We start from the raw sequence: 25,682 nt of genomic DNA on the forward strand, positions 1-25,682 counted from the left end.
GTGGAGAGGATCTCTGTGTGCCTGTGTATTTTCAGGCACGTGAAGGAATTCAGTGTCTTTGTTAATGCTGTTTTATTAGGAGACTTAAAACACAATGATGAGCTCTCAAATGAGCTAAAAAATGCAAATTATTCTGCCTCTTGCATCTCTTTGTGACAGTGGTTACTCCCAAGTCCTGTGACTAAGGCAGTAAAACGTGGCTCCCAGCTGAAGCTGAATTGTGGTGTAATACTGCTGCAGACTCCCGGGTGTTGCAGCATGGCAACACAGTTCCAGGTGCCTGTGCTTCCCAAATGGTGTTAAATTTCAAATCCAGATGCAAATTCTGGTAATGCCCACTGTCCTTCAGGCTCCAATAGATCCACCAATTGTGGCCACACGTAAAATCGTGGAAATAGCTGTGTTATGTATCTCCTCTTGTATGAAATGTTGATGTGTGGGTGTGCTGGTGATGCAGGGATGCTGCCAGGAGGGAGAAGTGCATGGGCAGAGTGTTGGGCAGCTGCCCCTGCATGACTGACTGCACTCAAGTGTGACCCACTGTAGGCAAGGGGAGTTGAGCAGAGGGACATCCCCATCCTGAGTGCAAGGAAACTGTGATTTGGGTTTGCTTTACTTCAGAATGAAAGTTTGGTTGTAATCTGGATAAAGTCCACTTTGTGCTTTACCAGTAGCATCCCTGAATCTGCGGGGACAAGGTAAATGGGGGGAAAATGAGAATACAGAGGGCTCTTTCTTAAGAGAGGTTTTAGACCTTTAGTAAATAAGTGCAGGTTGTTTTGGACGGTTTGGTTTTGTGCACCAGAGGCAAGCTCTCGTCCCTGGCTGTCCCTGCCAGGCTGTGAGCTGAGAGCTCAGAGCGGCTTCTCCAGAGGGTCCTCGAGCACCCTTCCACCAGGAGTAGCTGGTTGGGGCTGTGCCTGGAGAGCTCTGAGACTCCTGACCTTCAGCTCAGCTCTAGGGTTTGATCTTCTCTCTGTTGTGGAAGAAGCTCTGTCTGGTTTGTTTTACTCAGTCAGCATGGAAATGTGCACATCTCTTTTTTCCAGCCTGAGACTGTTCTCCTCTTTAAGTCCTGCTGAACAAATGAGATATTGTTCACTAGTTCTGAGAGCTGTTTGTTAGTTAAGAAAAAAAAATTCCTTTTTCTCTTGTAGCAGAGAAAGTTAGTTTTAGTAACAACTGGTTTACACTATCTTGTTTAAAAAAATTCTAATAAATGTTTAACACATTAACAAAGTCAATACACGCTCCAGCAGCAGTGCATTTGTGTTTCCTGTACTCCTTTTTTTAAGCTTGGCATACAAAGTACCATTTAAATATTATGGTGAAAAGGGCACGCATTCAATTTAATGCCTTTGAAATAATTCTGGAATTAAATCCTGGGCAATATATCTCAGTCGAGCAGTGTTGCATGTAGCCACATGCAGCTAATGAGCCATCAAAGGCAATGCTTTAAATCCCCATGCATACAGGACACAGATCCTTTATTTCTGCTGTCATAACACAAATCATGAACCTTGATTCTAAATCAAACACAGGTAAAAGACAAAAAAGGGGGAAATAGAACAAGAGGGAAAAGGAGGGAGTAGCTTTGTGGCTAATTGGAAAGAAATTTGAAACAATGGGGGTTTCTTTCAACACCATTAATCACCTCTGCTGGAACATCCTTCCCAACCCAAGCTTTTCTTGTCCCCGATGCTATTTTCCCTCTTTAACATGGTACAGAATGTACATAATCATTGTTCTTGAAAGCCATTTCTCTCATGCTGTGGTGGAAGGGCTCAGAGTACAGGCCTGTCACAGATCCCTTTGGGCTTGGTGGGGCTGGAGGTTTTCTGCCTTCATCTGCTGCTCTGAACTCACCAGTGAGGACATGGCTGCTCCTCCTGCCCCGTGGGCTGTGGGGGAAGGATTCTGATGTTTTCTACCCAGTGCACAGCTGAGACACCAAGGATGTAATGCAGTGAATGCAAGAATCTGGGATGGGAAGTGGGGGGAGGAGGATATTTGAGTTCAGAGTCAAGACATGGGTTCTGCCAGCACTTCCCCTACTTTGTTTTCCCCCAGGCAAGGTAAACATGTGCAGCAGCTTAAGATCCATGCTGGTTGCCTCCAGGCTGCTTAATGGCCAGTGTCAAATGAGTGATGGCTGCTAGCCAGCTCCATAACCATGAGCACTCACCTTCCTAAATCCTTGAGATACCTGGAAGAAGGAGGAGGCTCTGCTGAGGGCTGCCCAGGGCTCCTGCTGCCCTCGAGCAGATGATCAGCACTGGCAATGTATGGAAACCCACAGCAGTGACCTTGGCTACCTTGATTTCCACAGGGACTTTGGGGACATCAGAGTAGATTATTCCCACCCTGTTTTCCATTTGGTTAAGCTACTTGCCAGCAAAACAGCTGAATGGCACTCAATGTGTATAATTACCACTACTGCTATTAATATTATATTCTTATTATTTTAAAGGTGAGAAGGTTAGTAGCTGTGAAGTGAGGGGCTGTGAACTCCACATGCATCATTCCCATTGTCTTTTCTTGGCTGGTTAATGTTTTGAACAGCTTCATGGGGAGAGGTTTTAATGACTTATGGCAGAGATCCTTTAATTGCATGATGCTGATGGAAGCTGGAAAATGAGCAGCTGTAAGAAGCACCATTGTGTTGGGTGAAAGGGGTTTGAAGTCTCACAGGTAGCGCTTGCCTTAAAATGCCCAGGGTAAAAAAAGGGGGAGGAGGGAAAGGTTATTATTGCTGGTACAGCTGCAGCAGTGTGCCACAGAGGAATTAACCTGTGCTGAGATGTCAGGGAGGGGATCAGCCTGGAGTTGTGTTGGAATGCTGTGGCTCAGTGTCCCCGTGCTGCTCCCACCTGCACTAAGCCACATGCACATGTGGATCACATTCATGTGTGGAAAGGTGTTCCTTTGCAGTATTCTCAAGTGGTGAGTGAAGAAGCCTGAGTGGGAATTTGTAACTACAATAATCCTTTCAAAAATAATTAATAATCTAGTAAGCAATGATGAAAAATACTTAGGAGCATGCAGGAGAGATTTGTATAAGTCCTTCAGCCTGTTGTGTTAACCAGGGTAGTCCCAAGCTCTTGCTGTTTATATTTGTAATGCAATTTTTGAATAAAATAAGGTTTTTACTTTCTTATTTAAATATTATCACCAGCTCTCACTAATGGAGTGGTTAAGAGGTTATAACATTTTAGCAAGCTTTGAGTTTTCTCTGGTTTTGATCCTCAGGCAATATGACTCAGATTTTTGTGAGATGCTTAACTTTCTGGCAAAAGAGGTATAGAAAATAAATCAAGCTTTACCATTATAATTAAAATAGCATTTCCTACGTTAAAGCATTTTTGTCTATGTGTTTATATAGCACATACAAATTCTGCAAGTTTCTTTCCTATAGTGGAAATTCTATGCATGTCTTAAAGACTGGTCCTCTGTATCCAGCATACATTAATGTGATCAATACAGATATTTTCCACATTCCATTGCAAACATTTATAAACTATACACCAATGCAATTTGCTCTAAAATGTATTTTCTCTCACAAGGGTTTCCTGTTCGTCACAGTATTTATCCAACTGGAAAACAGTGAAAAATAGGGATGTGTTAGCAGAACAAGTTAGAAGGATACAAATCATCCTCTTTCTTCCCCTCTGTGGGGAATAACGTGAATATTTATAGATCTGGAAACTTACAGGAGTCTGTAATGAGTAAGAGCTGAGCCATTCTTTGTACTGATGCCATTTCTTGCTTTGACCTGAACATCCATCAGTTAGGAGCTGTAGCACCAAGGAGACTGATTTGATTCAGTCATCTGTACTTAAACCAAATTTCTGGGCGTGTTTTCCATTAAAATTGCAGTAGAACAGGGATGAAGTTGCAGAGACCCACAAGGATTAATGCTGTTTGCAGCACATGGCAAAAAAGACACTTGAATGCCGTGGTCCTGGGGAGGGGGAAGAAGGTGGCTGCTTGTTTTTAGACATTGCTGTGGAGTTGCCTAGGTCAAACACAAGACCTATTTGATAGGCTTGTCTGGGGCAACCAGCGGTGCTCCTACGTGGAATTTAGCAGTGTTCCCAGGCCTTGGAGGCCGTCATCTTTCTCCAAACTGTTTTATGTGGAAGGTGGGTAGGGTTTTATGAGAAGTGAAAGCATGCTGATAACACAAAAGAGGAGGTTCCAGTGAGCTCCTCTGGCTTATTGAAGCCAACTGATGGAGCGGGGAAAGGAGGAGGGTTAACACAATCCAGTGGGAAAGCAGAGAGCAGAAAAAGCACTTCAAAGCAAAGGCTGAGCAGGGGTCAGGAGCAGTGTCAGGTCCAAAGAGAAATGGAGATGGGAAAACCTGAACTCCCTGCGACTTCCCTGACAAAGAGAGCAGTCTGGGGTACTAGAGGGAAGAGGGGAGGCTGGCTAAAATGGACACACCATAGGGAAAAGATTAGAGAAGTCTGGAAGAAAGCAAGCTCATTGTGATTTTAAAAGTAGGGAAAGGAAAAAAATAGTCAAGCAGGGTATGAAAAAAACAGTGAAAGCTGTCATGTTTTCTTGTCTGTTCTGGGTTTCCAGGAAGCAGGTAGGAGCAGAGCTCCAAAACCAAGTGGGAATGTGCACATGTCTTGTGAGAGGAGATGAAAGGTTGGTTTAGCCTAGCTCATTCTTCATGCAAGTCTGTCATGCAAAGGTCACATTGGAGTTTGTTGTTGTTGGCTTTAGGACTGAAGGCCTAATTCTGACTGGGACAAAAGTCACTGTAATATGCAAACAGCCTAAGCTAAAGCTGCAGGATAGATCCTCAATTCCTTGTTCATATATAGCCAAAACTAATCAAACATATTTAAAGACTCACTTGGGATCATAGATCTTATAATACCCTTCTACAATGTTTAGCTTTTACCAAAGTGTTTCGGCTGAGGATGTTGCATGGGCACAAAGCAACTGCATCCCACAGCAATAAATGGTCATAGAGGAACTGGGAAGATATCTGTTATAAAATGTCCTGAGTAAAATTGTGCTGTCTCAGGATGGAGGCAAAGCAGCCTCAAGCAAAGAACATAAGGCAGGAAGAATGGATTGTGTTAAATCTGGCTTTGGAAGGAGAGGAAATAAGTGTCAAGTGTGACACAAGATGCGCTGCTGTGTCCTCATGCAAGGGCTGGTAGGAAGTGGGGTGTAGGGCCACACATGCAGCTTCCCAGCAGGAATGACAAGCATTCCCTTCAGGAGAAGTCTGACTAGCTGATAGCAAAGCAGAGAGGAGGCTCCTACTGATTTGTGCTGAAGCACTGACCCTTTGCCTGGCTGCTGGCGAGCTGCTTGGCAAGCTCTCAGGGAGTCTGGGTTTCCAGGGCCTGCTGACTCAGCCATTCATGCTGTTCCTGGCTCCAGCATCCACAGGTTTAGGATAGATGCGTCCCAGCAGCTGCCTGGGTTGAGGGTACCCAGCTCCATGGTTTCCATTTGGAGAAGCCAGCAATTTGGCAACCTCTGCTGTGCCCTTCGGACAGCCTGGGAATGGGCTTGGGGACACCTGGCTCCCTCTCGGGTTACTGGAAAGAAAAGATGAGTGCCTGGCAGCTCAAGGGACTGAAAAATGGGAATCTCAGCTGTTGTCTAATTTGGAAAAACTTAATATTGTTTTGATGGGTTTTCTTTCTCATTTCCTGCCTGAAAAGAACACTCCAATTTCTGTTCTGGTCTTCTCTCTGAAACAGAATGATGATAATTTTATTCCAAACTTCCCATGGCCTAAATTTCAGTCATTCTACCCTCCAGATTAATCAGATTTTCTCTTGCCTGTCTGTTGTCCAGACCACAGTCTCTGTTTTCCTGTGCTTGTCCAACTGATCCCTCTGGCCTAGAACACTCCCCTTTTCATTTTCATGTTGTACCTGTAAAAAAAGCTTTTGAAACATATTGAGTTTGTTCATGTTAGAGGAAATCTGGGGATTGGTGGATTGTCCGAGGGATGGATACAAACACAAGCAAACAAGGGCTGTGGGAAGCTGGAAGAGAAGTAGTAAAATTATGAGAAAGAGAGCTGGGCTGGTCTTCTATCCCCACGAGAAAGAACAGTTCTCTAGTCCCTACTGCTACTGCACCTAAAATCATGGCTGAATAGTCTCAGAGAAACTAGGAGAAGAAGTCAGAAGTGTAAATTACCACAGCTTCAAAAATCTACAGTTCTAGAAAGAATAGCATGTCCTACAGAGAATGGCAGCACTGAGAACAACTCTTTTTCTTTTGTGCAGCATAACTACACAAGGGATGATTTTTGTGCTGTAGGATTTTGAGTCACATGCTGAAGACTGAGATGTCCAAAAGTGAGTGGGGTTTATGCCTCTGATTTCAGGATTAGGATTTTGCATTCCCTGAGGTCAAACATTCATTTCAGTAATGGTTACTCAGGGAAAGTATGATTGCACACCTTGTACTTGCAGAAGTTTTAGTTGCATGCCTTCATCAATTAAAACTTTCAGAATGCAAATACAGCTTTGGGGTAGCCAGCTGGGAGCTCTGTGTGTCTTGACACACAGGGAGATGTTAAGTCTATTTCTGATGGCCCCTAAGAACTGTGTGCCTGCTTGCAACAGCTTCCTACAATGCCATTACAGAGATGTTTCAGGAGTCTTCCCTGTTCTTCTGAGGCACTGGATAACAAAAATGCCTCTTACAATGGTCTTACTCTAAATACCCTTGAGCTCACTGCTTTGCAATTCAAAAACAGGCAGTAATAAAACACTCCTGGGATGTAGAGGATCTTTCTCCACCCTACCAATAAACTCTTGAATTATTTGCACATTGCATTTAATTTTTTTATTGTACCAAAAAAGAAAGTTCAGCTGATGGGCTCATTTAAGCAAGATGTTAATGTCACTCTTTTCTACTCTGTGGTGCTGCATCCATTCTTAGTCTGCAGGATTGTGCTTCTCGATGCAATTGGGATTGGGTTGCTTGCTGGTTGGTTTTTATGACCTTCCTTCCATTCCAGCAATTAGGTTCCTGGGGGCAGCAGAAGGTTTCCTCTGGAGATGGGTCATTGTGACATTCTGTCTGTTCCCTTCTCCCTTCTGTCATTGCCTTCTGCTTCCTCTTCTGTTTCTTCTTCCTCTGCAATGGCTGTTTAAGGGGGAAGGGGCCATTGGTGCTTCCAGTACACTGGACCCTCAGCTCTGATTGTTGCTCTTCACTTTCTAGAATTGCTGTGTAGTGCTGAAAGAATGTGAGCAATATTTATGGTATTGTGTATTACAATAGCAGCCAGAGGCCCCAAGCAAACACAAGGGCCTTTGTGCTTCCCAACCTGCAAACAGAAGTCCTACACCATGAAACAGCAAAATGCACAAGACAGGCATTGAGCTGAGGAATGTCCAGTCATTGGGACTTCCCCCACTTCTTAAGCAGTTGCATGTTGAGATTGGGATTCTCTCTGTAGAGCTGGAATAACAATTTCCTCTATCCATGTTATGTTTCAATCTGTTATATGTTAAAAGTTTGTCTATTCTTGTGTTGAGCAACCATAAACAACATTTCATTTTACTTTTTATATCCCCTTTTCTCTGAAACTGTGTTTCCATACATTCGCTTTCTCCTCACCTCCCTCTCTTTTGTTTAAGCACAGACTCACAGCAAATCCATCAATCCCAAACCAGCCATTATACATTGTTTTCCTCTCGAGGGATGCATTTATGTGTGTAGCAAGGTCACCAAGCTCACTAAAGACTGCTTGTTTAAAAATCTGTGTGATTGCTCACATTTACATAACCAGATGTAAAACTGGCTGAAACACCTTTCAAAACATCTTTGGAAACCTATGCTTTACCTTCTGTTTTGTTTAGGGAAACCATACTTAAAAGAGTGTGTTGTCTTCCTTTGGAAAGGTTTTGGCTTTTAGGTTGATCTAAGCTGAGGTGTACTTTTCTTGAGGGTAGGTTAATGCATTGCAGGACTTGCAACAGCCCAAAGCTCTGGGAGTCTGGAAAAGTCAACCATGGACTCATTAATTTTACATCTACAAAAAGCTGCTTAATGCTCAACAGATTCAAATAAGAAGTATTTTGATACTGCAGAACTTAGGCCACAGGAGCAGAGAGTGAAAGAATAAGGGTTGTTTTAGTCTCGGAGAGACTGTTCTAAGCAGGCAAAGACAGGAGATCACAGAAATTAAAGGATGGCTCTAATGGGGTGATAGTCAGCCTCCCTTGCACATTCTGAATCTTAAGCTGCCCAAAGCTCAGGAAGCTGAGAGTGTACCCATCCTGAGGAACTGAATTGTAGTGCAGAAAAATCACCATCCTTAACAGAGAAATTCACCACTCGTTGATTGTTTTCTGTATGTTATGAGGCTTTTACATCTCTCAGCTGTATTGGGGTGACCACAATGAAACAGTTGAAGTGAAATGACATGCAGATATTGAGATCATCTGCTGCCCTGTGTGAAACAAGGACCCTCTTGCCCTGAGAATTGGGCAAAGCCTGCCAATAATGTATATTTGACCTTTATCTTTCTGGAGACCTTTAATGACAAGGGGCACTCAGAGTTCCCATTCCAAGCACAGCCTTGTTCAAGACTCTGTGGGTGAACATGAGCCATAATTGGTGGTCTTAGCTGTAAAATAGCTCAGCTGAATAGAATAGAGCAGATTCTTGGCTTGGCTTTTTCCCAGCCTATGGGGTACAGTTCACTTGAGGTAAAGAACATCAGTCATTGCTCTCTGCCAGCAGAGTGCCTGGGAGATAGGGTACACCTGGTCACCAGAAATCTTTGCTAGATCTTTTCCATCAGTTAAAGACTTTGTGAAGACCTGCATTTTTCTAAATCTGGTGTAGAAAGTGTATGAAAAACATTTGGAAAAGGCTACCAGGCAGTTAATGCTGGTAAACTTTATTTTAAAGCCTTTGGTAAAGGCTCCAATGTTGCATTAGTTACAGATGTCATGAGGACAAAACCAAATGTCAACAGGCTCTTAGGGTAAGGCAGTAAAGCCTTATGTACATTCTGTTACCTTAAGATGGATTTTTGGTTTTGTGGCCCTCTTGCACAAACCGGAAAGTCAGATTTTGGGTAGGATGTGATGCTTATATTAAAAAGAAAAAAGAAGGAGCTGGCATCTACAGCAGATATAACAAGTGAAATGTTCTTCCCTTTCTGCATTTTTGTTGCTGAAACAAAATGCTGTGGGGGTTTTTTTTGTTGTGGTTTTTTGTTTTTTGTTTTTTGTTTGGGTTTTTTTGGCAATAGTAAGAGAATGTTTGGCACAAAATGAAGAAGTTTTCTACCCCAAACATATATGATGTGCTCCAATAAGTTGTAGTTGTATTTGACTGGGAGTAAAGTTGCAGGGTGTGCCCCACATTAAGCAAGCAACATAATGTGCAAATTAAGAAAAGCAATATTTAGAACTGGAACTTTCAAGGTCCTTCTGAGATTTCAAATCTCTTTGCCTCTGACAGGTGTGTTGACACAGAACATGCTTATTGAGATCTTGCAAGGTGTAACAATATTAATATTTGTTCTGTAGAATATTACAGAATTATTATAGAATTATTTAATGTATGTAGAATTAAAATATTTAGAGTATGTATATATTTCAAGTACGTAGAATTATTAATAGGGTTTTGTAGAAAAATAATATATTGCTGCCTGACAATTGGTATGGAAATATTTATTCCTTATATAGTAACATGACTAAAAATGGCACTTCAGGAAATTACGAAAGCTCCACCTTACCGTGTTTTTCCATAGCTGCTGTTTCATTTCAGATTGGACATAGGAAAAACCCACGACCATGCTTACCTGATGGTGCCAGAAGAGCACAATCCTCTCTCACCTTTTCTTGCCCTGTTAATGGTAAGGTATGAATCACAGTTACTGCTGGCTACGCCTTCATGATGATGTATGGTGGTGGGACGTGCGTATCTGTAATTAATGAGAGGGAGTTGCATGGCTAATTCCCTGTGCACTGCTGACATCCTGTCTTGCAGTTTTGGCCCTGATCTTTTACTTACGTGCCTCCAACAGCCGGTTATTGCATTACATCCTTGTATTATATAAATAAAGCCTTGACCTTTGTCCTTTGCAATATTGGTTCAGTACAGGTTCTTAATTCAATTTAGAACAGAAGCCTGAGCATTAAAACTATTTGAATCTCCTTAAACACCTCAAACGTTGATGGGACTATTTCTGCTTAAGAGAAAGAACTGAGGCTAAGAAATTGCCTTCTAGCTTTTTGTCATTGATAAATGAGTGCGTGCTCCTTCACATTGAAACTATGCAGGAAGCCCTCTCTGGGCAGGGAGTACACATCCTCCTCTGCATTGCAAGGCAGAATGGGTCTACAGAAACTATTAGCAGTGCAGTATTTTGTTTATTATTTCATCAAACAATTCTGAAACAATAACCCTTCTGATGCAAATAACCCACTCCCTGCTGCAGGAAAATCTCCAGTACTTTTCTTATTTTTCTCCACTACTACAGTATATAGCTTTTTTAAGGCCTGTGTTTCTGCATCCTCCCTGATAAAGCCAGGCTGACACTAGAAATATTGCAGTGCATTAAGACAGACACCAGTTTGTGGGTGTTGGAAGTTCAGATCCTTTCCAGGAAAGATCTGATCTCTTTTCCCTGTCACCATCCATGTGGCTGTGTTGGGGTTTTTTGCAATGTGTGTGTTGAAAGTGAAGGTAAGGAGGGTGCTTATGTTTCTGAGTGTCTAAACCCTGTTACTGCTGAGCTTCAGTTCCCCACTGATTGAAAATGGGCATAAAGGTGCTCAGTTTTATTCTGTGGATATTGTGGGATAAATTCATTAAAGATTTGCAGTATTAGAGCTAGACACAATCTGGCTTTTATTAAAATCATCATGACTGTAATGCTGTTAGTACCTCTGTGCAAATCCTAGCAAAAGTAATTTTTTTATAATGATGGAGACACAGAACCTCTAATTACCCAGGACAACTAAAATTAGCACCACAAATATCTGCTGTAAGTTGAGACTGCATGATGTGAAGTATAATTGATTTTTAATATGGTAGGGCACAACTGCTGTTAAGTTATATACAATGTCATTTTCTCCTGTTGGATGTTTAGCAGTGTTTTGAAGAAACCTGCATGTGATTTATACCATTGCTAGAGATTTGGACTTTAAATCAATTTTATATTATTTGTAGATTCTAAACTGGATGCAGTTAAAAAATCAGAACTAAGAATTTTTATTTTTACACTTTATTCCTAATTTCAGTTTGTTTTTTGTTTTTTTTTAGTAGAGGCAAAAAGGATTCCTAGCAAATCTGTGCTTCTCCTCTTTTGGGAGAAGTAAAATAAACTTTGAGCACTGATAAGCTGATTAACTCCCCCTGCCCCTCATTTTTGGGACAATTATGTGTAATCAGTGATTACATGAAGCTGCCTGGATTCCATGTAAATGATATGTCTTTGGCATATGGGAGTTTCTGTAAATCATTTAAAGCAAGGCATTCTTCTATGCTTGGCAGAGGAAGGATACAGAGAGCTTTTGTACTTCAGTTGCACCAAATTGAATATTTCTTTAACCACCCTGGAGAGGAATGCACTTGATTGCATTCTGTGAGTTGTGAATTATTGTTTTTGGGTAGACCTGGTGGGTAATGAATGACCTGACTCCTCACTGCCAGTACCCAGCCACCCCCTCAAATCCACCAGCTCCTCTCCCTTGGGCAGGACCTGCTCCACAGTGGTAGCAATAGTCCAGAGAAAAGAATGTGAGGGGATAGCCATTAATAACAGAGCTGGCAGCCCCCTGTGAGGAGAGCAATTTTCACATGAAAATCTTCTCCAAAGTAATGAGGCCTTGCTTCATTTGAAGTCTTAACAGGTAACTGCACAGAAGGTGATTTCCAGGTGAAGATTTTTTTCCCCTGAATGAAGGGTGAATACTCTATTTAAACACAGACAAAAAGCCCAAACTGTCAAAGAATTAGCACCTAGTGCAGAAGTTTAAAGCTTGAGGGTTTTCCCTAATAAGATGGTAAAAAGACAGTAACTCTTGTATGACAGATTATTAATACTCTGGAAGAGGGAAACTGATGAAAGCCTGTGCCTGTTTCTGCATATGGCCATGTGGTAACATATTTAATTTTGAAATCTATCAAATATGAACCTTTTCTTCCCCTTTTTCATTTACAGAAAACAATGAAGGTGAGGCCAGACCTAAAAAAGAGATGTTGTGCTGTCATCAGTTTAGACATTTTCCTGGGAAATACTGTGAAAATATTTAGGGGGAAAACATTTTTCTCATTTTTTTATTATCAGTTTTCACTCATAAACTCCAAGATTAAAGTAGTCACTTTAATTAATCTTGTCTCAATCCTCAGACACAAACAGTGGAGAGAAGCCCTGTTCTGCTGGGGTATTAAACTGACAGAGTCAGAGTGAGTACCAGAAAGCTCAGAGGAATCACAGTCCTTGGCCCCAGTTTATGAGCTACTTACCAATTTAACAAATATAATGCCAATTTGACAAATGTAACTTTTTCAGTGAAGGGCTCATTCAGATGCAATTGTGTTTTCTGACAGCGGGGAGAAAGGAGTTAAACTGCAGCTGCTGCTTTCCCTCTGAAGAGAGAGCAGTGATGCTCTGCAGCCAGCCTTTCCCTGGTGCTCAGCACAGAAGGGATAAGCCACTCCCAGGAGGCAGACAGGGTAATGCCATCAGTGAGGAGCAAGAAATGCTCATCCCATGTTTGGAGCAGCTCCTATAAAGTGATGCATGACATCCTAAACCAGCATGGGCACATCTCGTTCCTACTGAGCTCTACAAGCATGTGGGGGCTGATTTTTGCCTACCCTGTTTTCATTGAATCCATGTGTTGGAGGTTTTATTTTCACAGTGGTCAGCAAAACCTCTGGATATCCATGTTTGCACAACACAGGTGCAAGCCTTTGGTTTATGATCCTCATCTGGAAGAGAGGCAGGCCGGGCTGGGAGCTGTGCTTTGTGTGCTGAGGAGTGGAACTCGGGCTGGGTGACGCAAACAAAAAGGGATTTCCCAGCTGCAAACCCTTCGCATCTGATGGGACCCAAGCATGTGCATGGCTGCCTCTGTCCATATGTGCAGATATATCAAATGTAAACATGATTCCAGTTAATTTTCACACACTTGTTACAGCTTCCCCAGGCTCAGCAGAGGCCTTTGAGAGCCCTCCTCCTTCTTGATCTTGCTGGGAAAGCCTGGATTTATGACAGCTTAGGCTGTTCCTTGGATGCACGCTGGGGTGCCAGGCATGGGACAGTGGCTTCATCGCAACATCAAGGAGAGAGATGAGCCAGGCTGGGGGCAGATTCAGCCTCATCAATCCATATTGTCATCTTAATTTATCAGCCAGTGGCACAGAGGAGACGGAGACAAACTGATAGAAGGGAAAGGCTTCTTTAAAGAAAGACCCAGGAGGTCATAAAATGTCTTAAATTGGGAGGAAGGGCTTAGTTGTCAATCAGTGCTTTCCTGCTCAGTGTTCCTGCATGGCTTTCCAGATAAGCACATCACTAAATTCAGTATCTGGGATGGGAAGTGATTTTTCTCCCTGGTTTGATGCTTGCTCTTTTAACCAGAACCACGGAAGAGGAAAACGTCAATGATTTCTCATATGTGTACTAAACACGTGGGTTGTGATTATTTATGTTGGTTTTTTTTTTTTTCCTGTGAGTGTCTGGGGTCCATTGGAAGCAGCAGCTCAGTGCTCTGCTAGTGCAGCAGGCAGTCAAACATCAGGAGAGGAAAGCAAAGAAGGGGCAAGTTGCTTGGCTGTGCACAGAGATCTGTGAATTCCACCAAGGTTTGGGGTGCCAGGGTGTGGGGCTGTGCCAGGGTGGTGGCCCCAGGGTACTGGGACCGGGCTCTCCTTCCTGTGCATGGGTGTGTGGGACAATGGCCCCGACCTGGCCAGTGAATCAGAGCCCGGACTCGCCCTGCAATTAGCGTTGTAGAGCTCGGGAAATGAGGCACCTGCCCTGCTTCCTCTCATTTAAAATAAACCCTCTCATGGGTTTATTTTTAAGGCTCTGAGATTTGTTCCTTTTTCTCAGGGACTTCACGTCCTCTGGAGATCCCTGAAGGATGAGGTATGAGCAGCGTCAGGGACCTTCCTTTGGGAGCCACGTCCTGGTATCTTCACTCAGCACCAGGCACCAAAGCTGAGGCTGTTCATGGGATACACATGAACCAATCTACTGCCAGCATGGCAGAATCTCCTGATGCTGTCTGAGCTTCCTTCCACCATGTTCCCAAAGTGGAAACTGTTGCTGAACAAAAAAAAAAAAAAACCAACCCAAGTCCTGGCTCTGCTGAGCCTGTGTTTTCCACATCTGCATCTGGTGACTGTCACTGTGGTCCTGGTGAGTAGTGAGGCTCTCAGGCTGGGAGGCAGCACCATTGCAGTTAGTTTGGTCTGGGCTTTTGCTGAGATCTACAGAAATTTAGATGGTAAGCCTGCCTCACTGCCCATTTGTGACCATCACACCACTTCTACTGGACAATCTGTGTAAGGAGACTGAAACTGAGGTTTGTTTGTGGAGCAGTGGATCTTCCTCCATGGGGGTTATTCCTCTCACGGGCAGTATTTGAGGTGTTCACAGACTGTCAGCTGGCACAAAATAATCCATGTCAGACACTGTGAATCTGATTTTCAAGAGTATTCCTTTGTAAAACAGGCCCAGAAACAACAAGGCAATGTAACGTGGTAGATGTTTATTTCCCATGTTTTGAAGAAATGTGTTCTGTTTGTGCTCTTCTGTTCAGTGACTTATCTGTGTCTATCCCACACTGTTTCTCTGTGGGAAGACATCAATCTTCATGCAGCCAGGGTGCTGCAGGTCTGGATCTGGTGCTGTACCCAAGTGACATGTCTCTATGAGGTGATGCTCTTTTGGGCACCTGAAGTGGTTTGTCTGTGGCCCAGCACTGCTCTGTGCAGACGTGCTGGTTTCCTCATCCAGCTGCCTTGGGGATCTCCAGCACACCTCTGCATCACCTGGTGCAGGCATGCCTATGTTTGCAAAACACCAGCAGTAATTAATGATTAAGTAGGAAACAAAGGAATGTATCTAAGAACCTTTCTTCGAGCAGTTCAAGGTCTATCCATGCTTACAGCCCCCTTCTTTCATTCTACTCTTCTCTCTAGATATACTAATTTACTTTAGCACCAATTAACCCATGTGTTTCAACCTGCCTGCCCATCCTCTTTTTTTTCTTTTCTCCAAGTTAGAATAGCTTTTGGGAGGTGGTTGTTTAACTCTCACTGGGCTTTTGCCAAATCAGAAGTGTTCTCAGAGGAATGTCAAGTGCTTACCTACAATTAATTTTAGTCAGAAAGCGAATAAATAGCACACTACCACATGAGTCAGAACACAACCTGTCTGTGTGGAGTTTGGGTAGGTTTTAACCATAGCTCCACTTAAAGGATTATACTGCTTTCTGTGGGGAAGGGGAGGAAAAGGGGGCTCTCGCAAATCTGGAAATGATGCACACAATTTCATTTCACCTCTACACAGGTGTGAGTGTAGGTAACTGGAGAAATTGGTCTTACCTGCATGTTCTTCACTTTTACCTGGTTAGTACCATTTGCAAAGAAAAGCTCTGCAGATATGGAAGTAAAGACAGACTAGACTGAACCTAAAAAAACCAAACATTTTCACTTCTGTGATCTCGGAAGCATAGAAGGGTTTGGGTTGGAAGGGACCTGAAGATCATCTCATTCCAACCCCCTGCCATGGGCAGGGCCATCTTCCACTGGACCAGGTTGCTCAAAGCCCCATCCAAGCTGGCTTTGAACACTTCCAGGGATGGGAAATCCACAGGTTTTTGTGGTTTCTGGGCAATCTGTGCCAGTGCCTCACTATCTTCCCAGTGAAGAATTCCCTATCTGCTGTGACTAAAATCTTGGTGGGGTTTTGTTACATTTGAATCCTTTTACAAGGCCTGAAGTTTTCACCAATGAACAAGGCAGAGATCTGTAGACACCCATCTAAACTCAAGTTTTTCTGGATATCTGATCTTTCCTGTCTATTTCCACCTTTCCACCTTATTTTTAAATATCCTAATAAAGCTTTATTTCAGCCATTGTTCAGGAAGTAACTAACAATATTAACATAAACTATGTAAACAAGGCAGCATTACACGACAATGTTCATTGATATTTCTAGCTATGATAGTTTCCTTCTCCTTTCTTGAATTTTATTTTGTTTGGACTGTGTACCCATTCTTTCCTTTCTAGTGTTTGGTTTTTTTTTTTTTCCAGTTGATAAATATAGGGTTTAATTCTCTTTCTTACAGAAGATGAACCAGCCTGGCTTTTCTCATTAACTTCCTTATTAGCATAAGCACCACCACCTGTAACATTCATCATGTGAGCAGCAGTGTGATGCTGGGAGCTGGATATATTCGATAACCCATATTCCCTCTCAGAGTTAAATGCCAGGATGAAAAGATATTGCAAGTTCAGCTTTCAGAACAAGTTTAAGGGCCTTTTTTCTTCAATTATTTTGCAGGAGTGTAATAAAAAATCTGGAGGAGATCAAACTCTGACTCATTTGGCACAGGAAAGCCAAGCAACCATGCAGGACTGGAAACTTCTAGTTGGTAAGACTAGAGTTAAATCAAAGAGAAAAGTTTTTTACTCAAAGTCATGCAATTTATTACTCCACTATAGGTTCTCCAGAAGACTGTAATACCTTGCTGTAATGGTAACTAGGAAAATACTTTGAGGTTTTAAAGCAGGATGTGCAGCTCATGCTGGTTACTGAGTGATAAATGATACAGGCTGCACAGAAAAACTATACAAACACATTATTTCAGCTAGCACAGCAAAGCACTTCAGATATAAATTAAAAATAACTACAGTCTTGTGGTCCTTGTCAGTTATTTACAAGCCTCATGAAATATTTCCTTATCTGCCTTTCTCATAAGAAATTAGGCAATTATAGTATAGGTCTGAAGCCAGAGAACATCAAATAATGAATCATTATGGTATTATTACATGGGAAGTAGGAACAAGGGGAAGGCCAAAAGAAAACCCAAAGGTTTTTCATCTTCAGGAAATCTATTTTAAATTAAATTGAAATGAAAGCCTTAAATAAGTTTAACGTAATTCTGGAGGAAAAGGCAGTTGCACAATGAAGAGGTATTTGCAGTCTGAAATTCAACTTCAGGAAAAAAATTTTCCTGTCATTGAGCTAGTCACAAATCCTTGTATAGGGGAATCTTTCATGTAAGAGAAAGATAAATGTGGTCTGGAAGTCCAGTGACTCAGGAGTTTCTTAAAGATGGGGGGAAAAGGAAACACATCAGTGTATCTGCATTCCTTATTAACTCTTAATAGCATTGAAAATGCATGATCTATATTTATCTATCTATGAAAATATATTGTTGTGTAACAACTGTCATAAGAAAGACTTTCAGGACCAATAGAGTTGGAATTTTGGGTGTTGTGGGTATTCTCGTTTTGGTTTGTTTTTTTCATTATTTTAATATTGACTTAATTTCTTCTCTTCTGATACAGCATTAGAGCACATTTCAAGGTAATTATCAAGAGTTTTGGTTTTCTTTTCTGGGTCAAAATTCCAGCTTGGTTAAAAAGGCATTACATTCCCTACAAATCAAATCAGATATTTAAAATATGTCCAGCTCCCCTGAGCATCAAAAGGAGGAGGGATCAGCAAGTCTCAGGCTTCATCTTAGTTTGACAATTTAGAGGTAACATTTTTTGACATTGTCCACAGCAGATGCAGGTAAAATGAGCCAGTGGTCTCCAGTAAAGAGGTTGTTGATATCTGCTTGTTGTTGATATTCTGCTTGTGCTCTATGAAAGATGAAATCAGGAAACTGATCCCCAAACTCACCAGAAACTGCAGTCTGATCACAACAGGCAGGACTGATGGCTTTGATTGCTGAAGTCTTCTCACAACCCTCTGCTCAGCTGCACTGCTATTCACTGGAGCAATGAGCCATCATAATTGGGCAATATTCTGTTGTGTAAAAAAAATAATTTCCATTTAACTTTTTAATTCGATCATTTTTTCTTTTAAATGAATTGTGTCAAGGCAGGGCGAATTGTGTGGAAAAGACACTATTTGAACAGAATCAGATTTGCTAAAACCCAGTGACTCTTTAAATGACACCTTTGCATCCTGTATTTAGTATTGGTCAGTCCTAAGAATGTGATTATACTGGAGTTTGCACCCGAGTACCCACCTGAAGAATGAGAACCTCATATTTTTTCCTGACCTCAAATGTGCTGTAAAGCAACAAATGGCTAAAATTTCATTTTGTGAAGGATGAGAATGCTCTGAGGTAGTTAATGTAGTTCAGGATATGTCATTCCTGATTTGGGAAATGGCAGAGCTGAGAACTGAATATTTTGGGTAAATGGGGTACTGGGTCACCAGGTCTACATGAAATACAGCTGAGAAATATATAGGCAATAATTTCAGCTGGCTCTGGCATGCCACTGTTCACAAAGGACAAGCTATAGCAAACTGAGTCAAGAAAAGGAAATCCTTGATGTTACTCTGAAAGAAATTATTAAAAGCAATTTTAGAATATTTAGCTTGGATTCAGAGCAAATCATATTCTTCTTCTAAGGATGCGATAACATATCCTAATAAGGATGTGAACATTGTAACATCAGTATTTAACCCACCCTTTGCATGGACTCACACCACTTAGTAAAATGGTGAGGAGCATCTCACCATCCTATTGAGAGGTGAAGGACACAGAGATCCTGAGCAAGAGGACTTGCTGAGCAAGCTCATTTTCCAGTTTAGAAACACCTAACAGCCTCTCAGAACAAGTGTTAGTTATGTTCTTTCTTGTGTTGAGCCTGTCTTTGGATCCTTTCCTCTCAATAAACACACAGGCTTCACTGTTTGTTGTCAGGAAAAGTCCAAGTCATGAAATGTGAATAACACTGACTTACACGTTTCTAAGGGCCTGAGAGAGAACGAGGATCTATCATGCAAGGTGCTGTCTAAACATGTAGCCAGTACTTAGAGACTGAGTAAATAAAACAGGAACAGAAAAGTTCAGTGACTTGCAACAAGCCATGAGAAGAAACAACAGCCTGGAGTCAGTCCAGCTGCTCTGACATCTCGTCCGTTGCCTTTTCCACTGGATATTGCTGAACTGACATCTTGGATGGTGCAAAAAGTATTGCATGATATATACCAAATGGGAGGCTTATCACAGTTATCTCTGCAATGTCTGGCACCAGAAGGATTTAAAAAACAGACATCAAATTATAGAGGCATAGATCTATCCCGAGCGTGTCTGTTCAGTGCAGTAATGCATAACTGCTTGATTATCGTCAATGAAATCCTCATGCTGCTACTCATCTCTACCTGTCTCCAAATACGTTGAGATCAGTGCCTAGGATTTATTTCTTGCTCTTGGTCTCAGGTGTAGCAATTAAAGAAATGTTCTGTATTGCTGAGAGCACCAGATGTGTGCAGTGGAGCATCCTATCCTGACAAGCATTTTGCTTTTAATAGTTCCTTTGGGTGCACATTGGCGTCTGGTTTTATTTTCCTGTTTATACTTTGTTTTTCTGTTTTATGGCACTATTTTCTTGATGGGGTTTTTCTGTTTCTTGCCTTGGAGAATGGTTTGGGGTAGCATGGATTATGGTACGGCAGCATTAAGAGTTGTCACCTGTTCCTGTTTTCAGTTTTTTAAGGTCATTCTAAATCTTCCATTTGACTGGTCCTGTATGGAATAAACAAAGAAAAATATTCACTGATTCTGAAACTGAATTATGAATCATGCTGATGTCTTGTCTTCCTGGGCCTGGGACCAGATTTAACATATATACAAGATTTCTTTGGGAGCAAGGTTGAGGAACAAGGCTGTTTAGTCACAGAAGTTACAAACTTTCTTTCACCTGCACCCTAGAAATGGTGGGCACATAGAAGGTGGCAGGGGATTTTCCCTTGAAGTCTGTTTGCAGATTTTGTCCTCCAGTCTGACTTTCAGGTGGTTCTTCACTGCAGAGTGGAACAAGATGCTGAACTGCAATCTCAGTGCTAGGGTGCAGCAGCAGGCGTGTTCTGATTTAGAGAAATCTGATCTATTTTTCTGTGAAATACTTTGTAGCAAATTAAGAGTGCCATGACGGATGTGACTAGTTGACAAGAGCTACAGACGATGTTCATTCCTACAAGTAGAGAAGAAAGTCTCTCCTGACTTCTGCAAGTCCTCTGCACTCTTCCTAAGAGTGGAATTTGACTACAGTATGAGCAGTGTTAAATGTTACTCCGTGTGGTGAGTGCTATTTCTTCAAACTAATACAGGCAGTCAAAAAAAATAGATCTTCACACATTTATTATTTATAAGGAATGTCTGGTGTATCATGACACCATGACCAATGGTATCAGGGTCTAATACTGGAACTTCTTATCTCACCAAAACCTAATTTATTTAGTTTTTAGAACAACAGTTCAGGTGAAACCACAATAAGCAAAAGATTAAAGCTCTGTCAGATAAAAAGCAATCCTGTACCATTTCAACTATCCTAGTTTTCAAAAGAGAATGAAATCTGCAGTAATTCATACAAACATAAATATTGAATTACCATTGCAATGGATTGGATTAATAGATACATAAGATGAATAAAAACTTATTTGATTTAGTCCTCTGCTGCTGGTGCCAGCAGATTACAAGGACTAACCTGTCTACTGCAATGTTACCTATCAAATAGCTATAATTCAAATCTTTCCTCTTTTTCTTTTTGCCTTCTCAGAAAAACAGCATAGCCAGGATAAATAAGAGCCTTTACATGGTTTTGTTTCTCTGGAGATTAATCCTGATCTGACCCATCCAATTTCATGCACATTAATATTCCTGTTGATTAGGGTAGGAAAGTTTTTCACATCCACAAATCATTTTGGAATTTGGGGCCATAATGTGTCCAATTAATTCCTGAGCTCAGTCAGCTACCTGTGCATCCACTTGGCCTGACGCCACATGACAGAATTTGAGCATAAATTTGGTGTGAGAAGTACTGAAGCACAAACAGGAGCCAGGCTCCCACTGACGGTCCCTTGGGATCGAGTCCCATTTCGCCCTCTCTCCTCCTGTCTTGTAGGGATGAGCATTTCAAGGGTGGAGGTTAACAGGCTTTCCTAACTATGCATGGCATCCTACTTCTTAATGCTGACACAAATGGACTGTTTCCTAGGAGATAGCTCAAAATCAAATAAATTATTTGAGAGATATTCATGTTAAAAGATTCCATGGAGCTCATCTTTACATAAAACTCCTGTTACCAATTAGCTGGCTCTAGATCAGGGCTACAAGATGGGGCAGATATCATCTACTTCCCTCTTCACTGTGTGACAAAAGCTGTGTGTGGCCAGACCCGCAGACCCCTTTTCCTGTGTCATGCTGCCAGCTGAGTGCTCCAGAGCCCCTGCGTTCCTGCCCTTGCCTGTGGGGGCCTCTCTTTCCTCCTTGTGCCCTCACAGTGACGTCTCCCACAGTCTGAGAGTGTGAGTGAAGTTAGCTGGAGGATTCCTCTTTCTGTCCTCATAGATACAGGGTGCTGCAGTGCTTCAGGGCCCAAAGCCTTGAGGCTGCAGTTTGTTATCCCCCCACCCTGCATTTCAGAAGTGATAAATCAGACATTCTGCTTTGTTTTTCTCCACCTTCAGTGGCTTTTCAGATTGCATCTAGTTAAAGAATTGCCCATGAGCTGGCATTAAAGGTGTACCTCTAGGAAATATATTACCTGAATAAAAATGTTCTAATTCAGAAATATCTTTCCCACCTTTTTGTTGCCCTTGTTAGGGAAAAATGTTCCTCTTTAACCTCCAGCTAACTGATTACCTGCCAGTTCTGATGCTGTGCTTGGAATTAATGTGCTCCAAAAGCCAACAGAGATGACTTGTGTTTGGGCACCTCATGGGAAAACAGGGAGATGAAAAGCCTTAGGAAAACTTTGACAAATAACTTGGAGTGTTTGACCAGCTATGCACACCTGCTGCTGAATGGAGAATGCAAGTAATGTGCCAAACAGAGACAAAAGGGGATCAGCAGGGAAGGCAGCTTTGGTATCAGCCCTGGACATTTTACTCTCGGGAAAGGAGAGGAAATATGCTGAATTACCTGTAGGAGGTGTGCCTGCTTTTGCTAATAGATGTGCACGGTTAATATGCACCTTAATATGATTGATAGCATCTCACCCATCTAAACACGCCTCAAAGACTTGTTTGCAGAGCCACAATCTCTCTGCCCCCTCCAATTCCCTATTTGAGGTGATAATGTCTCCTCATAAATCCTGGATGTGATAGCACCAGCACGACCCATCACTTCATTACACCAGGGCTGTGTAGTGCACTGAGGAGGAGTTTATCTGGACAGAATGGATCTGGTCCAGGAGCAAATAAAGGAGTGAGGAATCTGATTATTTCTGGGCCAAATCTGTACGAGTTACAGCTTCTCAATTTTCCTGATGTCAGCTAGTTTTACTTGTTTTGTTTTCCTTCCTCACACAGGAGGTGAAATATCTAGCTAGCACAGACATCTTGATGAGCTGTTGGTGTCATGAAAGCCAACCTGAAATTTGGATCTGGTTAGGATTCAATGTTCCATGAGCAGTGTCATTTGAGCATTGGCTGTTTTGGTGCATGCCAGGCTTGTTCCAAAATCAGGGATCACCTCACTGTCAGCAGCAGGAGTGTGGTGGCTCCTCAGACACCCCTGTGTCTTATCCAGTGCTGTCTGGGAGGAGCAGACTAATTTCCTCAGCTTTGTACAAAGGAGGAATCCTTGTACAGAGGCAATTCCTTGATGACCAGGTACAGTGGACACAGTGCAGCATCTTTCACTGTCAGCGTGAAGGGATTAAAGGAGAATGATATGTCCAGCTCTAGGCTGCTCTGCACTGCTTCAGACATGAGTGGTAGGGGAAAAGAACTATTTCTTCTATTTTATTTGTTATTTCAAGTGTTTCTTTATGATTGCTTCCTAGTGATTTCAGAGATAGCTGCTCTATCTTGGCCTTGCACTTGCTTGTTTAGTCTGATGCCACATATCACTTGTTTGTTTCTTCCTAGGAACTGCTTTTTCCATGTATTTACTTGGTGGTTTATATTTGCTTAATGCACATCTTTCAACGAGACATTCAGACTTCATTCAACGATTGCTGGAATTTCCTATGTGTTCCAAAGCATAAAAATTACATCTGTGTGTTGAGCCTTCCCTGCAAAATTCCTCTGTGATTCTCCTGTGCAAGTTTTGCAGACTTGATGGGCTTAGTGGACATAACTCTTGCAGGTACTCACTGAGGTTTTAAAGTATTTAATTGGTCTTGAATGCACAGTGCAGCTCTCCAAATATAGGACTCAGGTATTTACTGATCCCTTTTTTCTGTTCTGCACATTTGAGTTGTCAGTTCTAGGTAGGCTGGCACTTGCACAGAGGAATTGTGAACTGTGGTGGTTTTCAGTAGATGTTGCTAAGGGGAACTTGTGGGTGTATGTCCTTAACTGCAGCACAGAGACAGCTCCCCAGTCACTGCTTTTGGCACCTCTTTTTAGCCTGTGCCTATTCTGAAGTTTAGAGTAAGCAAAAAATCTTACTCAACAGAAACACTTTTACCCTTTTGCAAAATTTTTGTCTACTAATCAAATTTTTATTTTAATTTCTTTTTTTTTCACTCAGGTTTTCATTTGATTGGGAAGTACTTTTGCAAGGCTTTATGGAAAAGTCAGCTGGGTGTTTTGTCCTGCTCCCTCCCAGGTGAGTGCCTGCCTATTCCCAGTGCTCCCACATCTTTTGGTGAGCATATTCCTGTGCTGCACACTCAGAACTGGTGAAAAGATAACTCGCTTGCTTATTTAATTTAATTTCAAATTCTTACCATACTGGGGAATTCTTACCATACTGGGGAAATCATTTTTTCTAGGACCTAAGCACCAACACAGAATTCTTCCTGGTTATTGGTTAACACCAGTAACTAAGTACCAGATGGCATCTTCAGCACCTCATGCAGAAATTAAAACAAACATCTCTTATTTCAGAATACTGATTTAAAATGAATATAAGGCTGCATGTTCTGGGGGCTGACTAGGCTATGAAGGACTTAATGTAAACCCCATTGCAGACTGCAGTCTGGTGTCTCTTGTGTGATCTCTGTTACCCCACAGATTTTTGGCCCAGAGAACACAATTTCCTAGTGCCAAACAGCAAGAATAGCCCAGAGGAAAATTATTACCTAGCTCCAAAGGACATTGAGTGCTGTGGTGCTGCTGCCCAGAGACAGAGGTGTGTAAACCCCAGCCCTGCCCTCCTGCCTGAGCAGCCAGTGTTCATGCCCTGTCCTGCTGCTGGGGATGGGATTCATAGAATCATTAAGGTTGGAAAACACTTCCAAAATAGTAGTGTCCAACCTTTAGACTGAGTCCACTGAAACAAAGCATTGCCCTAAGAAACTGTGCTGCAAACTTGCATCAAGCACTTGAGTGGGAAAGCTCTTACCCAGCAGCCATTTGCTAACTAACATAGTTAACTAACTTAGTTAACTAATCTCTACTCAGGTAGAGGTTTAGATAGAATCAAGAATAAGCATTTGGATTAAGAAACAACACTTTGATATTAGAGCTGTGCCTTTTCTTTCATGTTGTGTGAGAATTATGCTGTGGGGATTCATTGCCCAGAGTTTTCCTTGTGGGGAGGGAAGAATCCCCATCCAGGTGAAAGTGGTAAAAATCATACTTTGTCAGTTGAGGGCAGGAGAAAAATCTTCTAGAAAATAAAAATTGCCAGTATTTTTGTTGTTTCCTTAAGAAATAGATGGCAATTAGTCCATTCACATTCTCATCCTTTATCTGTGGCTCCTTAGTGCCAAGAAATCTGTGTGTGTTTTTACAACACACATTCATTCACCTCTGAATTTTTAAATTAATATTTTTGTCTTCTGAAAATAAAACTTGAAGTCATGCGTTCTGAAACGATGACAGCCTAAATTTGTTATGAATGCCCAAAATAAAATTTTATTTTCTTATTAATAACCTCTTTCATAAAAATAACAACTGAGTAGATATTCATTGCCATAATTCTGAAGAATGTCATATCACTAAAGGGAAGAAATTACTAACTAGACACCTGGAATTGGAATTTTTTGAGTAATAAACTAGCTTTTGACAGCTGCAGCCCTTTTTTTTGCAGGTGCAAAAAGAACATTTTCTTCTTTTTGTTTTATCTGCTTTACATCACTTAATGACTAGAGTATTCCAAGTTGAGAAAACAACTGGTAGTTGAAAAAACAGGGGAATTTGCTTATCCTTTCCCATTTTGTGAGTAAAAGGTGGGGTGGGGGGAGGGAAGATCTGAGCTCAACCAGTTCTAATCTTGAAGAATAGGGAAGCAAGGAAAAAATAGCTCAGCTGATTTATTGCTGTTGATATTTGCAGTGTTCAGTGCAAATACCTCAGCTGCCTTGAAATGCAAGGAATATTTTGATAATATTTCCTAAAATATGCAGGACACAATGTAGTTCCACTTAAACAATTATGTTCTTCTGGATATTTTTGTTCAGAAGCAGCATGACACAAAGCACACATGAAAAAGTGAATCAGGTGACTAAAAACTCCATGTCCTGTTTTCTCATAAATCAAACATAAAAATCAAACCCCAAAA

At 41.7% G+C, this 25,682-nt stretch overlaps 1 long non-coding RNA gene across 7 annotated transcripts in view; it reads left to right on the top strand.

The window, feature by feature from the left end:
* Window positions 1-25,682, top strand: part of LOC119706053 — a 77,489-nt gene that overhangs the window by 46,181 nt on the left and 5,626 nt on the right. For 3 of the 7 annotated variants that reach the window (XR_005258384.1, XR_005258387.1, XR_005258389.1), the window contains 4 exons: window positions 16,541-16,631; window positions 20,139-20,306; window positions 23,099-23,318; window positions 23,706-23,783. This is a non-coding gene — a long non-coding RNA (uncharacterized LOC119706053). Of the gene's footprint in view, window positions 1-9,612; window positions 9,874-16,540; window positions 16,632-20,138; window positions 20,307-23,098; window positions 23,319-23,705; window positions 23,784-25,682 lie in introns of those variants that run through there. The other 4 variants (XR_005258386.1, XR_005258385.1, XR_005258390.1 and 1 more) reach the window with 4 other exon arrangements.

This window comes from Motacilla alba, chromosome 12 (genome assembly GCF_015832195.1).
Source record: "Motacilla alba alba isolate MOTALB_02 chromosome 12, Motacilla_alba_V1.0_pri, whole genome shotgun sequence".
NCBI classification, from domain to species: domain Eukaryota; kingdom Metazoa; phylum Chordata; class Aves; order Passeriformes; family Motacillidae; genus Motacilla; species Motacilla alba.